Raw genomic sequence first — 19,190 nt, 5'->3', positions numbered from 1 at the left:
TTAATTCAGTAAGTCACAGAAACCACACACAGCAGGTCGTACAAGTAGCCAGGGTCTGGGATTATATTTAACTAGGAACTGTAAAGTCAAGAAAATAAGATACTTTGTTTAAGCAAATACTGTGGAAAGAATAATACAACTGGCTTTAGTTCTTTATGAAACAGTCAGCATGAGATATAAAGAAAAATCTCCAGAAATTGGAGGGGGAGGATTCAAGGAATGGGAGTAAGATGTTGGAGGTGGAATGGAAAGTAGATAGTAATGAAGAGGAGAGGAAAGGGTTGTTGGCAGTGATAACAGGAGCATCAGTGAGGGGCTGGGGATGTGGGAGAGGAAAGGGGGCTGCAGGTAGAGGAGGATTTGTAACCCTTGGGGATCAGAACTTTAATGGACCTTTAGGAATAAATCAGTGTGCTTGGTGCAGAGGAGAAGGGCATTGGAAGTGAGAATGTCCCAAAGTGAGGAGGGGTCAGCAGGAGGTGGCAAGAATCATGATTTGAGCTGAATGAAGGGGACTGGAAGGGGAACCCAGCTGAACCTCTGGTTGTGATTTAGCTGGGAGAAAAGGAGGGTAAATTTCTGGTGGGTACAGGAGCAACATTTTCAGTTTTGAATACTTGCAAAGGGAAATTGTGCACCAAGCCAGCAAATATAATTGAAGCATCAGGGCAGGAAGACAACAGGCCATTCCTTCAACCTCTGGATTTGAAATTTGGAAAGAAAAGAGTTGCACATGAATTCTTGTATGCCCAATACCCTTATTAGGGAGGGATTTGTTATCTAAATACACAAATGGTTTTTGAGAAAGGGGAATTCTTCCTAAAAAAATACCTGAGTCAAAGACAGGAGAAATCTTGATGATCCAAGAAAGAATAAAGGAGCAAGAAATGCCATGGGAGATAGATCTAGCAGTAATCCCCACAGGATGGGAAATAGATAAGCCTGGGAAATCAAGATCAGCAGAGACTGTGAACACAGAATTGCAAGAGGGTAGGAAGCCAGTGAGGATCAAACAGTACCCAGTGAAACCAGAAGTCAGGAAAGGAGTTAAGAAATTGATTAATAGGTTTGTAGAATATAAAATTCTGGAAGAATGTGAATCCAAGTACAACACCCCAGTCTTACCAGTTAGAAACCCTTCAGCTGAACAGAGGTTGGTCCAGGATCTAAGAGCTAGAAATCAGCTAGTTAAGGACACACACCCTGTCAGTGGCAAATCCATACACTCTGTTAACAGCTTTAAGGGAAGAACATCAGTAGTTTCCAGTGCTTGATTCAAAAGGTGCTTTCTTTTGCATTGCTCTGGCCAAGGAAAGCAGGGCATTGTTTGCTTTTGGGTGGGAGAATCCACCAACGGGGTGAAAGATGCAGCTAACGTGGACAAGGCTCCCAGAAGGGCTCAAGACTAGCCCAATGATCTGGAAATCACCTGGCAAAAGAGCTCGAGATGTGGAAAGAAGGTGGTTCAAGGCTGAAAGCTGGAGATCGGCTTCTGCGAAGTGTGGGTGACGTGGGGGTTGCTGCAGAAGGGAGACCCACCTGCACAAAGGGAACAGCAGAACTTTGAAAGCCTCTCAGACCGAACAGGCACAAGGTATCCAGAAGTAAAGCCCAAAGAGCAAGCCAGGCTGCAAGAGATCTGGGCTTTGAGATTTCAAAAGGACATCAGCAATTGGGAACAGAGTGTAAGGAAGCCGTTTGTGGCATTCCAGAGCCCAAAACGGTTGAGGAACTGCTGGCCTCCCTGGGAATGGCCGGTTGGTGTCGCCTCTGGATAATGAATTACTGTCTGAGAGCAGCTGTGAGGAGCTCAGAGCTCTCCCTTTGCATCAGGTCCAGATCAGCAACGTGCCTTTGGAGACCTGACATCAGCATGAATGTCTGCACCTTGCCTGGAGACTTCCAGGTTGAACCAAAGATTTTGGTCAGGAAAGGCAGCATCTAGTGCTGGGAGTGTTGACCCAGAGAAGGGGAAAGCTGGAAGAGACCAGGCAAATATTTCTCCCAACAACTGGGTGCTGTAGGTAAGGGGTGGTCTCCTTGTCTTCCAGCAGTAGCTGCTTATCCAAGAGGCCTGAAGATGACTTTGGGAAGGACAGTAACAGCATATGTCCCACAGATGGTAATAACTGGTTTAGAACAAAAAGGAGGGGCATTGGTTGTCCCCTGGCAGAATGATGAACTATCAGGTGGTTTGGACTGAATGAGATGATGGCATTTTAAAAAAAACAACTAACCTGGTAAACCCTGCAGTCTTTTTTAAGTTCTACAGAGGAAGAAGGGCAGCTGGCTTGGGTTAGGAAAGAATGGGGGTCTGTCATTTCATGGCTCTGTAAATAATTCCCTGGTGGGCCCACTGGGTATGTCTGGTCCTCTGTCTCCTGAAGGGTAGAGGAGACCTGGGAAGGTCAGAGCAGAGATGGTTACAGGTCTGTGAGCAGTTCAGCATCAAGTAAGCTGTGCAGGCTGGGACTCAACCCAGGAAAGATAGAAGGTGGAGAGATCTACCAGCCCACACCAGCCTCAAGAGGACAGGCAGAGTCCTGCTGTTCATGGCAGGGTCCAGATCCCTGCTGAGGTTTGGGCTGTGGTACCTCCTGGGCCAGACCCCACCAGGGCCCCGTTAATGTCGTCACTGCATCAACAGTGGTGGGTTTGGACCCATGTTTTTTTGGCACCTCTTGGCTGCCTCACTGGGACAAAAGCCCCAGGATCACGCAGGGGATACCAGTATGACCAGTACAGCGCTGGTAGGACACTTCTCCTTCAAACACCCACCCCAGCATCACCCGTGGGGAGCAGCCTGGAGCCAGCAGTGCCTGGAGGAGCCCCCTCTCCTCTCCTCTCCACCAGGGAAAGGACTATTTCCCCAGCAGATGTCAGTGGAGACGCTTTCCAAGGTGGGAAAAGCTTCGTGTCTCTCCTCACCTCCCTCCTCCCTCTTCCCCAGGGATCCATTTGTCCAGGATTTGAGGGGTGACGGAGACATTGAGGAGACAAAGCCTGTCTCGTGGGGAAGCCCACAAGTCCACCTTGCAAGGACACCCGTCCCCTCTTCTTGCCACCAGAAACCTTTTGTCTTTACTTCTGGTGTGCCCAGCCGTCATGCTCTGCCCTCAGCCACCTTCCTCCCTTCCCTCTGGGCCAGTCATAGAATCATAGAATCATAGAATCCCAGGGGTTGGAAGGGACCTCGAAAGATCACCCAGCCCAACCCCCCTGCCAGAGCAGGGTCACCCAGAGCACATCACACAGGAACGTGTCCAGGAGGGTTGGAATGTCTCCAGGGAAGGAGACTCCACAACCTCTCTGGGCAGCCTGGCCCAGGGCTCTGTCACTCTCACAGTAAAAAAAATTTTTCGTATATTCACCTTGAACCTCCTATGCTCCAATTTCCACCCATTACCCCTTGTCCTATCACTGGTCATCACTGAGAAAAGCCTAACTCCATCTCCCTGACACTCACCCCTTACATATTTGTAAACATTGATGAGGTCACCCCTCAGCCTCCTTTTCTCCAAACTAAAGAGACCCAGCTCCCTCAGCCTTTCCTCATCAGGGAGATGTTCCACTCCCTTAATCATCTTTGTAGCTCTGCGCTGGACTCTCTCAAGCAGATCCCTGTCCTTCTTGAACTGAGGGGCCCAGAACTGGACACAATACTCCAGATGTGGCCTCACCAATGCAGAATAAAGAGGTAGGAGAACCTCTCTTGACCTACTAACCACACCCTTTCTAACCCACCCCAGGATCCATTGGCCTTCTTGGCCACAAGGGCACATTGCTGGCTCATGGTCATCCTCCTGTCCACCAGGACCCCCAGATCCCTTTCACCTACCCTGCTCTCCAGCAGGTCAGCCCCCAACCTGTACTGGTGCCTGGTGTTTTTCTTCCCCAAATGCAGAACTCTACACTTGCCCTTGTTGAACTTCATCATGTTTCTCCCCACCCAACTCTCCAGCCTGTCTAAGTCTCTCTGAATGGCAGCACAGCCTTCTGGTGTGTCAGCCACTCCTCCCAGCTTGGTGTCATCAGCAAACTTGCTGAGGGTACATTCTATACCCTCATCCAGGTCGTTGATGAGTCCAGGCATGGCTGTCCCTCACCCTCTGCCCTTCAGCCTCTCTCCTCACGCCCTGCAGAGCTGTGAACTCTTCGGAGAGCAGGGACGCTGCAGATGCTGGCCCTCCCTCCTCTCCCCCTTTTCCTGCTCCAGTTGTGCCCCCTGCCCCCACTCTCCAGCTTCCAAAAACACGCTGGCCTCAGTGATCTCTCTGGCAGCCCCATCCTCCTCTCTCCTTTCATCTCCAAGCTCCTCAAGGGCCACCGACTGTCCATGGGCTCCAGCAGTGCCCTTCTCAATCAGCACTTCTTCTGGGACAAAATTAGAAGCCACAGCTCCATCAATCTCTTCCCAGTCTCTCCCTCAGGGACTGAGGCATTGGCCAGACTGGAGCCAGGTTGGGCATGGATGGGTTTGAGCACATGGAGGCCAGACTGGGCTGCTGTAGTGTGGGCAGAAATGCCTGCTTAGGTCCTCTGTGAGCTCCTGGGGCTCTTCTGCTGCATCCCTGGACACAGACAATGACACCTCGTGTCCAGGTGGCAGAAGTGGTGCTCATCTCTTCCTGGCTCTGTATCATTTGCCACTGACACTTCACCCAAGCCTGTATCTGCAAAGAATTGGCCTGGGCTTAGGGAATCCTCATTTCTGTCTGCTTGTCTAAGCCTGCAGGTTGTTCCTCACCACACTTCCTGAACTGACCCCTCAGAGGGACTTGTTGGGCATCATCCTCCAGAGGAGCTGGAGCTGTTGGGCTGCATGGAGCTGTGGCAGAGCTAGGGGGGAGGTCAGGATACCCAGGATTGAAAGCAGGTGGGAAAAGGGGACAGGGCAGCCCCCTGTGAGGAGCTCCTAAAGCCAACAGGCCAGGGAAGTACCCCAGACATCCCTAATCCATCTGGATGGCCCACAGGATGGAGCAACACGGTGTTTCCACTCCAGATGTGAGCAGGAGTGTGTGTGTGTGTGTGTGTGTGACCCTTCCCCAGCCCATCTCTGAGACACAAGGTGAGCAGGAGAAACCTCATCTCTGAAGAAAGCTTTCCTGTTTGGCTGTTGTGGCTTTTTCCCCCCCCAGCATGGTGCAGTCACACCTTTTCCCTGGCAGCAAAGAGGCTGAGAGGAGCCCCCCCTCTTTCCTCCCTCACCCCTGCCCCTTCTTCTCCCCCCCTCCCTGGCCCACCCTGCTGTTCCTGGAGCCAGGCTGTGAACCAGCTCCCAGAAACCATCCAACACAAACACATGCACTTATTTTGGGGGAGGTTATTTCAAGCTCATTTCCCTGCTCCAGCCCAGCTCCTCAGCAGCCCGTGAGCACCAGAGAGAGAGGGCAGCAAATTGCAGCAGGGGGATGGGGCCAGGCAGGAAAACCCTGCTCAAAAAAAACCCACAAAGGTGGTCAGGTTTGGGGTGGCACTTGGGAAACTCGTGGTCCCAGCACTGTGACAAGCTGAGGGGACATCTGGGGTTGCTGGTCTGATGCCAGACCATCAGACACTGGCTTTGGAGAAGTGAAGAGGAGCTGAGGATGTCCCTGTGCAGGGATCTGAGCCCAAGACACTCTTAACCAGGGTCTCAAACAATTTTTAAGGGAAGCCCCACACACAACCTGCACAAACCCCACTCTGCTTGTGGTTTGGGACCACAATACCTCCAGAGCAGGAAGTATCTGCCCAGGATCATATTTTCTATTTTTTTTTAGGCTCAGTTTACCCAGGAGGGGCTCAACTGATGTATTTCTGGATCACAGAAAGACAGGGAAAGGCACAACATGAGCAGAAAAGCCTGGCCTTGACGTGCATCTCCTTTTCCATGCCCTATTAAGGAGAAACTATGTGTTGTGTCAGCATTTCAGGGTCAGCATTGACAAGCAGAGCTGGGGTCAAGCTGCACCCTGGTACAAATCAGGGGCCTCAGTGGCCTCAGTCAGCAGGGGAATGTCCCCTCTCCCCCCAGACGTGGCCCAGCTAAGCCAGTGGGCTCCAAGCTGCAGCCTTCACAGCCAGGAACGTCCATCCCCTCCACAAATAGCAACATGGGATTCCTCCCTCAGCTCCTGCCATCCCTGTCTGCAGCCCAAACCAGTCCCAGCAGCTCCCAGAGATGAGAAGTGATGCTCCAAGATGCTGCCTGAAGCCAAATGGGGATGAATTTATCTCCACTTCATCCTTGCCAAAGTGGAGGCTGGCAGCATCCCCAAAAAGCTGTGACACAGAATCCCAGACTGGTTTGGGTTGGAAGGGACATTAAAGATCATCTAGATCCAACCCCCTGCATGGGCAGGGACACCTCCCAGCAGCCCAGGCTGCTCCAAGCCCCATCCAACCTGCCCTTCAACACTGCCAGGGATGGGGCAGCCACAGCTTCTCTGGGCAACCTGGGCCAGGCTCTCCCCACCCTCACAGCCCAGAATTTCTCCCTCACATCTCAGCTCCAGCTCCCTCTGCCAGCTGGAAACCCTTCCCCCTGCTCCCAGCCCTCCCTGCCCTTGTCCCAAGCCCCTCCCCAGCTTTCCTGGAGCCCCTTCAGGCCCTGGAAGGTGCTCTCAGGTCTCCCTGGAGCCTTCTCTTCTCCAGGCTCAACACCCCAACTCTCCCAGCCTGGCTCCAGAGCAGAGCTGCTCCAGCCCTCCCAGCATCTCCGTGGCTCCTCTGGCCTCTCTCCAACAGCTCCGTGTCCTTCCTGTGCTGGGGACCCCAGAGCTGTTCCCAGCCCTGCAGGGGGGTCTCAGCAGAGCAGAGCAGAGGGGACAATCCCCTCCTGGCCCTGCTGGTCACGCTGCTGGTGACACAGCCCAGGACACGGGTGGGTTCTGGGCTGCCAGCTCAGGTTTTTGAGCCCCAAGGGAGCAGGGACAGAGGTTGTCACCCTCAGGGGCTGCAGCCCTCCTGCCCCCCATTTCCCTGCCACTGTTGTGTGGAGCCAGCAATGAGAGGGCAGGGGCTGCCTCACTGGGGGAGAGGAGCTCCCTTTGTCCCCAAGTCCCCCAGGTGGATGGAAAAACTCTTGGGGTTTTGGGAGTAAAAGGTCCTGAGCTGCATCTCCTGAGCATTGCCCCTGCCTGCCCTCGTGGTCACATCCTCCAGGATTGGGATAAACAGGGGTGGTGAGGAGGTCACCAGGGATCCCAGCTCTGCAGCAGAGCCTGGCACCTTCCTGGATGGATGAGGACCTGGGGTGAGTCCCCATAGGCAGCCACCAGCTCCAGCTCTGGCCGTGACCCTCTGCCAGGTTCCCAGGGACAGGATGGTCACCTTGACATCCCACCTGGCATCAAGACCCCGCTGCAGCCCCGGCTCTGCCACGGAGCCCTTGGATCTCCCCTGGCACGTGCAGAACAGGTTCCCTTCCGCAGCCATGGGCGGGAGCAAAAGCAGGGAATTCCAGGCAGGGATGTTCCCCTGGGACGTGGCATTTGGCAGCACCAGGGACCACCCTGTGCCCCCTCCCAGGGCTCCCTGCAGGTGCCGGGGGGTTAGCGGCAGGTTTCCTCGCTGCAGGGGAAACCAGCTGGGAGCAGGTTGGGGAATGGGGAGCTGTCCTGCCTCCCCCCAGCTCCTTTCATGGCCCAGACAGTGACATGGTTTATGGCAGCCCGAGGCCATTGAACAGGCTCAATGAAGCCGGCATCCCCACGTTTTCTCCCCGGGAACCTGGCTCCTGTTCAGAACATCCGAGAGAGGCTGGCAGCCCTTTGCAGGGAAGGGGCCAGGGCAGCCAGAGGCTTTCCCAGCTTGCAGCCACGCTGGATCTTAGGATCATAGAGTCATAGAGAACCCGTCAGGTTGGAAAAGCCCCTTGGGATCACCCAGTCCAACCATCATCCCTGCTCTACAAAGTTCTCCCCTAAACCACATCCACCAACAGCACATCCAAACCACCCTTCCACACACCCAGGGATGGTGACTCCACCACCTCCCTGGGCAGCCCGTTCCAGGGTCTGACCACTCTTGCTGCGAAAATACCTGTGCTTTCCATGGGTGATGGCAAAAGGAGGAAAAATGTCCTGCCTGGGAAGGTCCCCCAGTGCCATTGCTGCTGCTTTCATGCAGCAAACCAACGCCGGTGCTGCAGGGAGATCCTGCAGGCAACTCAAGGGCTGTGCTGGCTCTGGGTGAAGGAAAACAGCCTTGGGGTCATGAAAACTGCACCCAGACAGATGGGTGCAGGCAGAAGCACAGGGCCTGCCCCTTCCCACTGCACCCAGCCATTCCCTGGACACAGGGCTGCAGCCTGATCCCGCCTCTTCCACCCGCGCCCACAGATGCCAAGGGGATTTCAGCCCTGGGATCCCTCGTGCTTGGGCACCTGCAGGATTTTGGGTTATGAGCTGTGTCCCAGGACAGGCCCCATCACCCCTCTGGATGCCTGGGGAGCTTGTTTCTTCTCATTTGCCTCCCTGCAAATGGCAAAGTCCTTGGGGCCACGCCATGGGTGGGATTTTGACAGCCTCAGCAGAGACCTTGTCTCCATCTGTGGCAGAGTCTGCAAGAGCCCCTCAAAAGTGGGTCCTCACTGAGGACTCTCTTCCAAGCTCTGGCTCTGAGGACACACCTCCTTCCCCCAAAAAACCAAAGCTTTCTAGGATGTTGGAGGGATGTCACTCCTACCCCTAAAATACCCCTTTCACAGCAGCTGAGCCTGTCTGCTCGCAGCTGCAGGGATGGAGCTGGTGATAAAGGAAAGTGTGGCTGCTTGGAAGGATCCATCTGGATATAAATGGATCGACTGAGGATGATGGATGGTTTCTAACAGACAGACTCCCCAGGGCCTGCTGTCTCCTGGTGGAACAGTGTCCTACAACCCTTCACTGTCAGGACAGAGACTCCTGGAGCTGCAACCAAGGGTGAGGACAGGGCTCGCCAGACCCCAGTCACCTGCAGGTCTCTGGAGGAGCCATGGAGTGGTGAGATGGCAAGGAAAGAGGGAAAGAATTGCCCCCAGCAGCAAGAAACCTGATCGTCACTCCTACAGGGGTAACCAAATCTTTTAAAGGAGGAGAAAAAAAAAATAGATGCACTTAGATCAGGCAGCTCCTGACCACGTTTCTGAGCAGCAGGGAAGCTCTCTGGTGGTCCCAGGGGAGAATTTCTGCTATAGGAAACCTCAGCCCAAGATGAGGCCCTGCTGCAGGCTGGGAACTGCATCTCAGCAGCCCAGTGCTGCCAGGACCAGAGGAGGCAACCAGGATCATGTTTCCAAGAAGCCAAGGGCAGAAGGTCTCTCCCCCCCTCTAGCAGAGGGTGCAGAGCAACCTCTTCATGGAGTGTTTCATTGCAGAAGGAGCCATTCCCCTGAGTGTGATTTGAGCACGAGCAATCCAAGAATACATCCTTGGGTGAAGAGCTGTTCAGACACATCATTCAAACTCGTTTCCATCAGCTCTGCCCAGCCAGATGAGGGCTGGATGGCAGGACAGGGCATGAAACCCAAGACTTTGAGGCACCCACCCAACCTTCTGCCACCACATGGGCTGTGAGGGGTCCCAAAACTCGGCCATCACCATCCTCAGGGGGACAGGCTGCCCATCCAAAGCTCCCAGACCCTGCTGTGACACCAAGAAACAAAGCCAAGGTCAACGCTGCGAGTTACATCCCACCACCGTTTTGGCCCAGGAGCTGGAGGCCTAGGAAAGAAAACCATCCAAGTCACCATCCCTGCAACCAGCAATTTCATCAGCCACGTCACAGAGTGAATGGATTTTCCCAGGAAGGAGCTGTGGAAAATAAAACCCAGGGCAGAGATGGACATGATGAGATAGCTTGCATGAAATGAATGGAGATCGGTCCAGGAATGTAATTCAAGTAGAGATATGAAGAATTGCAAGCCCCAGTTGTAAAGCATTTGTAAAGTCTGACTCAGATGGGAGTTTTATTGCAAGAGCTGGAGTATTATGGTTTATTGCTGCAGTTGGAGCAGCTGCTACTGTTTGAGCTGAATTGCCATGGCTGTTAAAATCCCCTCGCCGAGTTGCTCACAACTCTCTGGCAGCTCTGGAAAAGCTCCTGAGAAAAGTGTCCTGCCCCCCGTGGAGCCCGTTGCCTTGTGGAGAGCCCAAGCCCTGCTCTGGTGAGCACCTTCCTGCCTGGAGCAGCCTGGGGAAGCTGTCAGAGGGGCCGAGATGGAGGGGAAACACGGCCGGGAGGAGCAGGAGTCAGGGCCACGTTTCCAGGCTTTTGTAAACATTTCACAGGCAGGAGGATTTAGTGTTTCTGGGCTTGGCAAGAACTGGGGGGAGCAAGTCCAGCAGTGGAAGGTGCACCACAGGGAGGGGAAAGGGTGACATGTTTCCAGGCAGAGACAGCATTTAGCTGCCTCAATCCTGTCTCCTGCCTTGAATCCCGCTTAAGGAATCCAAGAGCAGGATTGAAACAGGGAGAAGAAACAGCTCAGGTCTACACGAAGGATGAAAACCTGGGGTCCATTGAAATACAGCTCTGGAAATGTGTGTGTGAGTCTCCAGGAGGAAACGTCACACGGGAGAATGCTGAAGCTTTCAAGTGAGAGACAAGGCTTGGAACACAGCATCCCTACACTTACAAGTGGCCAAACTTGGAAGTTCTACACCAGAAATTCTCTGGACTCCATCTGTATCTCACTGAGGTGTCACCAAAACACTCAAGTCCAACCCACCAGCCAGGGAAGCTGTGGCTGCCCCATCCCTGGCAGTGTTGAAGGGCAGGTTGGATGGGGCTTGGAGCAGCCTGGGCTGCTGGGAGGTGTCCCTGCCCATGCAGGGGGGGTGGAACTAGATGATCTTGAAGGTCCCTTCCAACCCAAACCAGTCTGGGATGCTATGACTCGATTGTAACCCTGACCCATTGGAGCTGGGGAGTCATTGGCAGCATTTTAGTGACTGCTCCCAAATGGGCCCATCACTCTGACACTTTGGGCACCTGCCCCGGTGAACGAGATGTTACTTCACTGCCTGGATTCACTTAAAAGACTTTAAGCACATGAGTAAATAATTTAAACCTCCTTTAAAACCAGGAAATGAAATAAGGACTCTGGGTGTGCTGTTTAGCTGGAAATTGTTGGGCTCTTTACTATTTAATGAACTGACTGGCTGCAAACAGGGGTCATTCCAGCAGCTCACACCCCAGCCCTGTGCCTCTGTGCAAGGGATGTAAACTGAAACTTTAATGGGAGGCTTGAGGGGAGCAGTTTGCCCTGGTAGCATCACTTGAAACCCATCTGCTTGGGTAAGTGATTCTTAATCAGCTTCCAAGCTGCAGGGAATCAGCAGAGGGCAGGAGGTGGCTGTTTTCTCCTGCACACCACGTTTTAGGGTGATTTATGGGTGCTTCTGTGTCAGACACAGAGATAAGGCCGGAGGTAAAGGCCGTTACCTGCTCTTCATGAAATCATTTTGGTTGGAAAAGACCTTTCAGATCATCCAGTCCCATCTTTAACCCAGCCCTGCCAAGGCCACCCCTGCCCCGTGTCCCTCAGCACCATCTCCAGGGCTTGGAAACCCCTCCAGGGATGGGGACTCCCCTCCTGCCCTGGGCAGCCTGGGCCAGGCCCTGACAACCCTTTGGGGGATTAAATTGTTCTTAATATCCAAGGTAAACCTCTTCCTGGTGCAACCTGAGGCCATTTCATCTTGTCCTATCACTTGTTCCTTGGGAGAGGAGGCGAACACCTGAAACAGCAGCTCATGGTTTAACCTCTCACCATGATTATGTGAAACAGAATCATAGAATCACAGAATGGTCGGGGTTGGAAGGGGCCTCTGGAGTCCAACCCCCCTGCCAGAGCAGGAACACCCAGGGCAGATCCCACAGGAACACATCCAGATGGGTCTGGAAAGTCTCCAGAGATGGAGACTCCACAGCCTCCCTGGGCAGCCTGTCCCAGGGCTCTGCCACCCTCACAGGCAAGAAGTTTCTCCTCATGTTGAGGTGGAACTTCCTGAGTTCCAGTTTTTGTCACAGGAGGATGTGGAGGGCCCAGGACTCCACTCAGATGGATGTGGGAAGAAAACAGGGAAGAGAGGGTTTGTTTTTTCTCCCCTGGCCTGCGAGCAAGGACCAGTGCAGGAGCTCCACGCCCCAGGCCAGCACAGCTCCTGCAGGAGGCATTTTTTGCTGCTTTATGTTGAAAAAAGTGGAGAATGGGAACGTGCTGTGGGGCCACGTTCCAGACTCCTTGGATCCTGCTGCTGCTTTTTGCCCTAACCCCTGGCAGCACGTGGTGCCTGCTCTTGGCAACAGCGCTTGGAGCACTCGAGCTGCTATAGAGATGAACCTTCTCACCTCTCTACTCGTCTGGACAAAGCCTCTCAAGCTGATGGTCATCTCACCCAAGGCAGTGTTTGGCCATAAGGGCTTTTCCTGCCTCTGCTGGTGCTTCTCCCACTACCTCTTCATGCAGCTTCTGATTTCCAGTTGGGAAGCAGCCAGTGCTGACGTCGCAGCCCGTAGGGCCAAGCACATCCTGAGCTGCAGACAAAGAAGTGTGACCAGCAGATGGAGAGAGATGATTCTGTCCCACTACTCTGCCCTGGTGGGACCTTATCTGGAGTGCTGGGTCCAGCACTGGAGTCCCCAACACAAGAAGGACGTGGACCTGTTGGAGTGTATCCAGAGGAGGGCAACAAAGATGATGTGCTGGAGCACTTCTGCTCTGGAGACAGGCTGAGGGAGTTGGGGTTCTTCAGCCTGAAGAAAAGGCTCTGGGGGGACCTTAGAGCACCTTCCAGTGCCTGAAAGGGGCCTGTGAGAGGGCTGGGGAGGAGCTGTTCACAAGGGCATGTGAGGATAGGACAAGGGGTGATGGTTTCAAGCTAGAGAAGGGAAGGTTGAGGTTGGACATTAGGAAAAAGTCCTTTAAGATGAGGGTGGGGGATCACTGGAACAGGTTGCCTAGAGAGGTGGTGGAGGCCCCATCCCTGTAGACATTCAAGGTCAGGCTTGATGGGGCTCTGAGCAACCTGGTCTAGTGTGAGATGTCCCTGCTTATTGTAGGGGGTTGGACTAGATGACTTTAGAGGTCCCTTCCACCCCAAGACATTCTATGATCCTACGCTGCCCCTCGAGGGAACTCACACTAATGCCCGAAGGCACAGAGTGAAAAACACGGCCTGAAACCTTGCAGTGTCTTCTCCCCACCACGCTGCTACCTGCAGCCTTCAGCTCCTTTCTGTGCTCAGTAAGGAGCTGACTCAAAGCCATCACTGCAGCAGGCCAAATGCAGCTGCAGAAAAATCACACCCCTTTTCTACTTGTCGTGAAACCAGCACCGGAGACAAACTGCTGAGGAGCTTCTCCTCCTGCCAGCAAACATGTCCTACCAGTCCAGAGGCCCCAACCATCGTGGTGGGGTCTCTGGGTGTTGCACACAAGGGCTTTCCCTCTCACCCAGGGGTGGAGGGGGACGTGTGGCTGGGGTCTGTGGGCAAGCAGGTCTCTCTCCCCTGGCCTCTGAGCCGTGTGTCACCTCCCTGCTGGGGCTGAGGGAAGCAGGACTACTTTGCAGTGCAGAGGAGGGAGGTGAAGGCATCCAAGAGGCAGCATCCTCACTTGTAACCCAACAGCAGGGCTCCTCGGGGAGCCTTTCTGATCCAGCTCTGGCTGACCTCCATCCTCTGGGTCCTCCTGCTTGATGGCTGCTGCCCGGGGGCAGACTGGGCACTAACGGGGCAAAAACACTCTCTGAGGTCCCGTCACCAGCTGGGTCTTGGGGTCCGAGCCCATCCTTCACACTGTGGACATCTGATTTTGGTAACTCAGGGTTTACCAGGCTGCTGGCTCCACGGGAACCCCGGGGCAGGCAGGAGAACTCCAGGCTCAGAACCGGTGCTACGGGAACGGAGTGGGAGCTGCTCTGAGAGACCTGGGGCTGGTTGATCTGGAGAAGAGAAGACTGAGAGGGGATCTTATCCATGTTTACAGGTATCCGAAGGGTGGGTGTGAAGAAGAGGAGCCAGTTTCTTTTCAGGGGTAACCTGGGATAAGACACGGGGCAATGGACACAAACAGGAATGCAAGAAGTTCCACCTCAACATGAGGAAAAGCTTCTTTCCTGTGAGGGTGACAGAGCCCTGGGACAGGCTGCCCAGAGAGGCTGTGGAATCTTCTTCTCTGAAGACTTTCAAGACCCATCTGGACGTGTTCCTGTGGGATCTGCCCTGGGTGTTCCTGCTCTGGCAGGAGGATTGGGCTGGATGATCTCCGGAGGTCCCTTCCAATCCCAACCATTTTGTGACTCCATGATCCTATGAGCAATAACCTGGTTGTTGCTCTGCCCTGCTCCCTCCCTCCCTGCTCCCACCCCCCAGGAGACAGCCTGAGAGCAGCAGTGATCAAAGAGCAGTTCCTCTAAGCACAAGGTTATTTTCTAGGACATTAACCACCGTCCTCAGAAGCTGGTTTGCAAGAGCCCCATGAAGAACCACAAGACACCTGACCAGAATGCAAAAGCAGAGCTGCAAACTTAACACCTTTCCATTTGATTTGATTCAATCTTTTCAAAACTGCTTTAAAGAAAGGGTGAGCTCCAACCAGCCCCAGCAGCTGCAGTGGCTATTTGCTTTAGAAAACAAGCCATTTCAGCAAAAATCTCAGATGCCTGCCATCCAGAGAGCTCCTCTTCCCAGCACCTCAGCTGTTCACATCTCTAAATAAAACACCTGAGCAGCCACACAACACAACTGTTTTGCAGGGGCTCATAAATAAATGAAAAGTATCCACCAAGGCTGCTTTTCTGCAGGAATAATACCCAAACCATCCCAGAATTCTCTCCATCTGTGACTGGCGAGGACTTCAGATCAAGAAATTGTTTCCTCACCCTCAAATTAGCTCAGTCAGATGATTTTGAAAGCAGCAGCAGGTCCCTGCTGTTGGTTGTGCCAGCTGAACTAACACGAGATCCCCCTTGTTATCTGAGAACAGTCACACCCTGCCCAGTGTCCTTGGGTAATAATTTGCACTGACCTCGACAAGAGTTTGTGGTAGTGTGAGGATGGGCTGGGCTGTGGGTTTCCCTTCCAGGAACATTCCCTGCCTGGCACTTGGGGATTTGTCTGACCCCCAGCGTTGCTCTCTGCTGGATGAAGGAACATGGGTGGAGGGAAGCAGAGCTGCTGGATGGAGCGTGGAGATCTGGATTTGCAAAGCCAATGGCAACCAAAAACCAACCAGCAGAGCAGCCCTGAGGAGAAGGACTTGGGGTGGTGGGTGATGAGAAGCTCAACGTGAACCAGCAACGTGTGCTCAGAGCCCAGAACCCACCCGTGTCCTGGGCTGTGTCACCAGCAGCGTGAGCAGCAGGGCCAGGGAGGGGATTGTCCCCTCTGCTCTGCTCTGCTGAGACCCCCCTGCAGGGCTGGGAGCAGCTCTGGGGTCCCCAGCACAGGGAGGACACGGAGCTGTTGGAGAGAGGCCAGAGGAGGCCCCGGAGATGCTGGGAGGGCTGGAGCAGCTCTGCTCTGGAGCCAGGCTGGGAGAGTTGGGGTGTTGAGCCTGGAGAAGAGAAGGCTCCAGGGAGACCTGAGAGCACCTTCCAGGGCCTGAAGGGGCTCCAGGAAAGCTGGGGAGGGGCTTGGGACAAGGGCAGGGAGGGCTGGGAGCAGGGGGAAGGGTTTCCAGCTGGCAGAGGGAGCTGGAGCTGAGATGTGAGGGAGAAATTCTGGGCTGTGAGGGTGGGGAGAGCCTGGCCCAGGTTGCCCAGGGAAGCTGTGGCTGCCCCATCCCTGGCAGTGTTGAAGGGCAGGTTGGATGAGGCTTGGAGCAGCCTGGGCTGCTGGGAGGTGTCCCTGCCCATGCAGGGGGTTGGAACCAGATGATCTTGAAGGTCCCTTCCAACCCAGACCTGTCTGTGATTCTCTAATTCCTGAGGAAAAAAAGCCAGTTCTTCTGTTTTAAGTCAATTCTGCTCCCCCCACAGCAACACCTGCAGGGATAAACCAAGGGAGCATAAAACCTCACCCTGCAATGGGTTGTTCCTCACTTCTTAATCCAAGAGTCTGATGAAGAAGGACCTGGACTTAATATTGGACTCTACACTTTTAAAAACTCCTGTACTTTTGAATCATCAGCCTCTCGTGGCTCTTCATACAAGTTTCCTCAGCAGGTTAATCCAAGGTTGGTGCTGCTTTCTGTTCACACGTGATGCCTGCAGACAGTGCCCTCACTCCATCAGTGCTGAGCAGGAAGGAGGCCCCAGTCTTAGAGAAATTAATTAGTGCAGTAATTTGCCCAGCACACAGAGGTGAAGCTGAATTTGGCCCTTTCTGCAGGATCCAGCTGAATGAAAAAGGCCAAGAGCTGTGCTGTGGGATTTCAGAAAGCTCCTGTCAGCATTCCCAGTGCAACTGGACCTGGAAATTCATTCCTCTTTCAATAAACAATGGGGAAAGGAGAAGCAATTACAGGAGACAAAACTAATTACACCAGAGCAGAAGCACCACCTCGAAGCAACTGCTTTGGAATCTGCATTTGAAAAGGAAAATCTAACCCCAATCAGATGAAGGTGGGAGGTAAGGGGTGGAATGAAACCACTTCTGAAGTGGAAGGAGCTTCACCACCCAGCCCGGCAACAGGCTCATCTTCAGATTGAACCTTCAGGGGATGCTGGCCCTGCTGTGCAAACAGGAAGCAGGAGCCCAGAGGATTTGTCCAGGGAGGCTGATGATGGAGCAGGGAGCAGAAACGAGCTCCCAGCCCCTCAACCCAACGTGTTGGTGAAACTGTTTCTCCCCCCGCCGGGCTCGTTTCGTGTCGGTAACGAGGCAGCCGCGACCACCTGGGTGCTGGTTCCAGGCTGGATGGGGCTCCCAGCAACCTGGTCTGGCTGAAGATGTCCCTGCTCCCTGCAGGAGGGTTGGACTGGAGGAGTTTTAAAGGCTCCTTGCCAACCCCAAACCATTCTGTGACTCTGTGCAGGACAAGGCTGCTGGCCCAGCACCTGGGTCATCTCGGCTCCGTCCCCCCTGCAAGCCCAGGGGCAGGGAGACCCAGAGTGTCCTCAGGGCTGAAACCTTCAGGTCAGGGTGTAACCCGGTACATCCCGAGCTGCTCTCAGCTGTGTGCTGACACGTGGGTGTATCAGGGATCCAAGCCTGGCCACCAGCCAGGGCAGCAGCCTCTGTCCCAGTGATCACACAGAAGAGGAGCCAGAGTCTTCTCCATCTGCAGGGATCTTCACTGCCTGCTCTGCATCCAAGTGCATTTGGACTGAAATGATCACAGACTGGTTTGGTTTGGAAGGGACCTCAGAGATCATCTAGTTCCAACAGCTGTGCCATGGGCAGGGACACCTCCCAGCAGCCCAGGCTGCTCCAAGCCCCATCCAACCTGCCCTTCAACACTGCCAGGGATGGGGCAGCCACAGCTTCCCTGGGCAACCTGGGCCAGGCTCTCCCCACCCTCACAGCCCAGAATTTCTCCCTCACATCTCAGCTCCAGCTCCCTCTGCCAGCTGGAAACCCTTCCCCCTGCTCCCAGCCCTCCCTGCCCTTGTCCCAAGCCCCTCCCCAGCTTTCCTGGAGCCCCTTCAGGCCCTGGAAGGTGCTCTCAGGTCTCCCTGGAGCCTTCTCTTCTCCAGGCTGAACACCCCAACTCTCCCAGCCTGGCTCCAGAGCAGAGCTGCTCCAGCCCTCCCAGCATCTCCATGGCCCTTCTCTGGCCCCTCTCCAACAGCTCCATGTCTCTCCTGTGCTGGGGACCCCAGAGCTGTTCCCAGCCCTGCAGGGGGGTCTCAGCAGAGCAGAGCAGAGGGGACAATCCCCTCCCTGGCCCTGCTGCTCACGCTGCTGGTGACACAGCCCAGGACACGGGTGGGTTCTGGGCTGCCATCACACATTGCTGGTTCATGTTGAGCTTTTCATCAACCCAAAGTCCTTCTCCTCAGGGCTGTTCTCAATCCATGATGTACTGAAGTGCAAAAAGAACTGGAGTAGCTGGGGAAACCATCTGTGGAGCTCAGCTTGCAGGCTCGAGGTCGAATCACTTCTACTTTCACAGCAAGATGAAGAACTAAAAAGGAAAGGTGACCCACGTCTCCTGTTCTTCACAGCAAACACGGGCTGAGTCAGGAGAAGATTTCAGAGAAATTCACGTGGTTACGTTTTTGTTGGGTGAAACGACGTAAGAGAATCCAAAGTCCCTTTAGTCCTTGGTCCCTGCAGGCCCAGAGTGGCAGGGACAGTTTCTGTGAGCCTGCCCAACAGAGCTGGATGGAGGTCACCAGGCCCCTGTCCCCCTCAGACATGGGAAACCCAGAGGGCAGCAGAAGAGGGTGTGGAACGAAGCGGTGGGAGAATCGCAGCTTCCCACCCTTGGGATGGGCCAAGAGGCTGGAAAGTTGGTTGTGGGGAGCAAACCTGAAATGGGAAGAGAAGGAGGAAGGAGATGGGGCTGCAAACTGACCTGGCAGGCACCTCAACACCCCTCACGCCCTGGGGGGCTTGCTCTGGGCTCAGGATTTGAAAGCCCCCACGAGCCCCTTCCAAGGTACAGGGCGACCAGTCTCTACAGGATGTATCTTTTTCCCCCAGGTGCTTTTGGGAACAGAAACAAGGCCACGTCAGAACTGGAGTTTTGTGGCCCATTAAAGAGGTAGAATCTGAAGCCTCAGCCACTGAATCTGCTTTCTGGGTCTCCGTGGTACTTGCAGTGTTCCTCACAGAGCTCCTGAGTCGGACCCTGGGGACTCCCAAGCACAGGGGACTTCTGGAGCCAGCAAACCAGGATCCGTGGGCAACACAAAGCCCACAGCACTTGCTTTTGGAAAGGTTTCAGGCTGATTTAAAAGCTCTTTCCTTGCAGGGAGCACACACAGGGAAAGGTGGCTCCAGCCTGGGGGAGAGAAGGCTCAGAGGATCCCTGCCCATGCAGGGGGTTGGAACTAGATGATCTTCTAAGTCCCTTCCAACCCAAACCAGCCTGTGATGCTGTGATCTCATCCATGGATGTGAGCACTTGCAGGGAGGGTGCTAAGGGGATAGGGCCAGGCTCTTCCCAGTGGTGCCCTGTGCCAGGACCAGAGGCCACGGGCACACAGTGAGAACGTGGGAGGTTCCCTCTGAAGAGGAGAAACTGGAGATCAGGAAACACTTGCTCACAGTGAGATGGACCGGTGGCACGGGTTGCTCAGGGAGGTTGTGGAGCCTCCATTCCTGGAG

Source organism: Apus apus, chromosome 1 (assembly GCF_020740795.1).
Source record: "Apus apus isolate bApuApu2 chromosome 1, bApuApu2.pri.cur, whole genome shotgun sequence".
NCBI classification, from domain to species: Eukaryota; Metazoa; Chordata; class Aves; order Apodiformes; family Apodidae; genus Apus; species Apus apus.
This window is presented reverse-complemented; position numbering follows the sequence as displayed.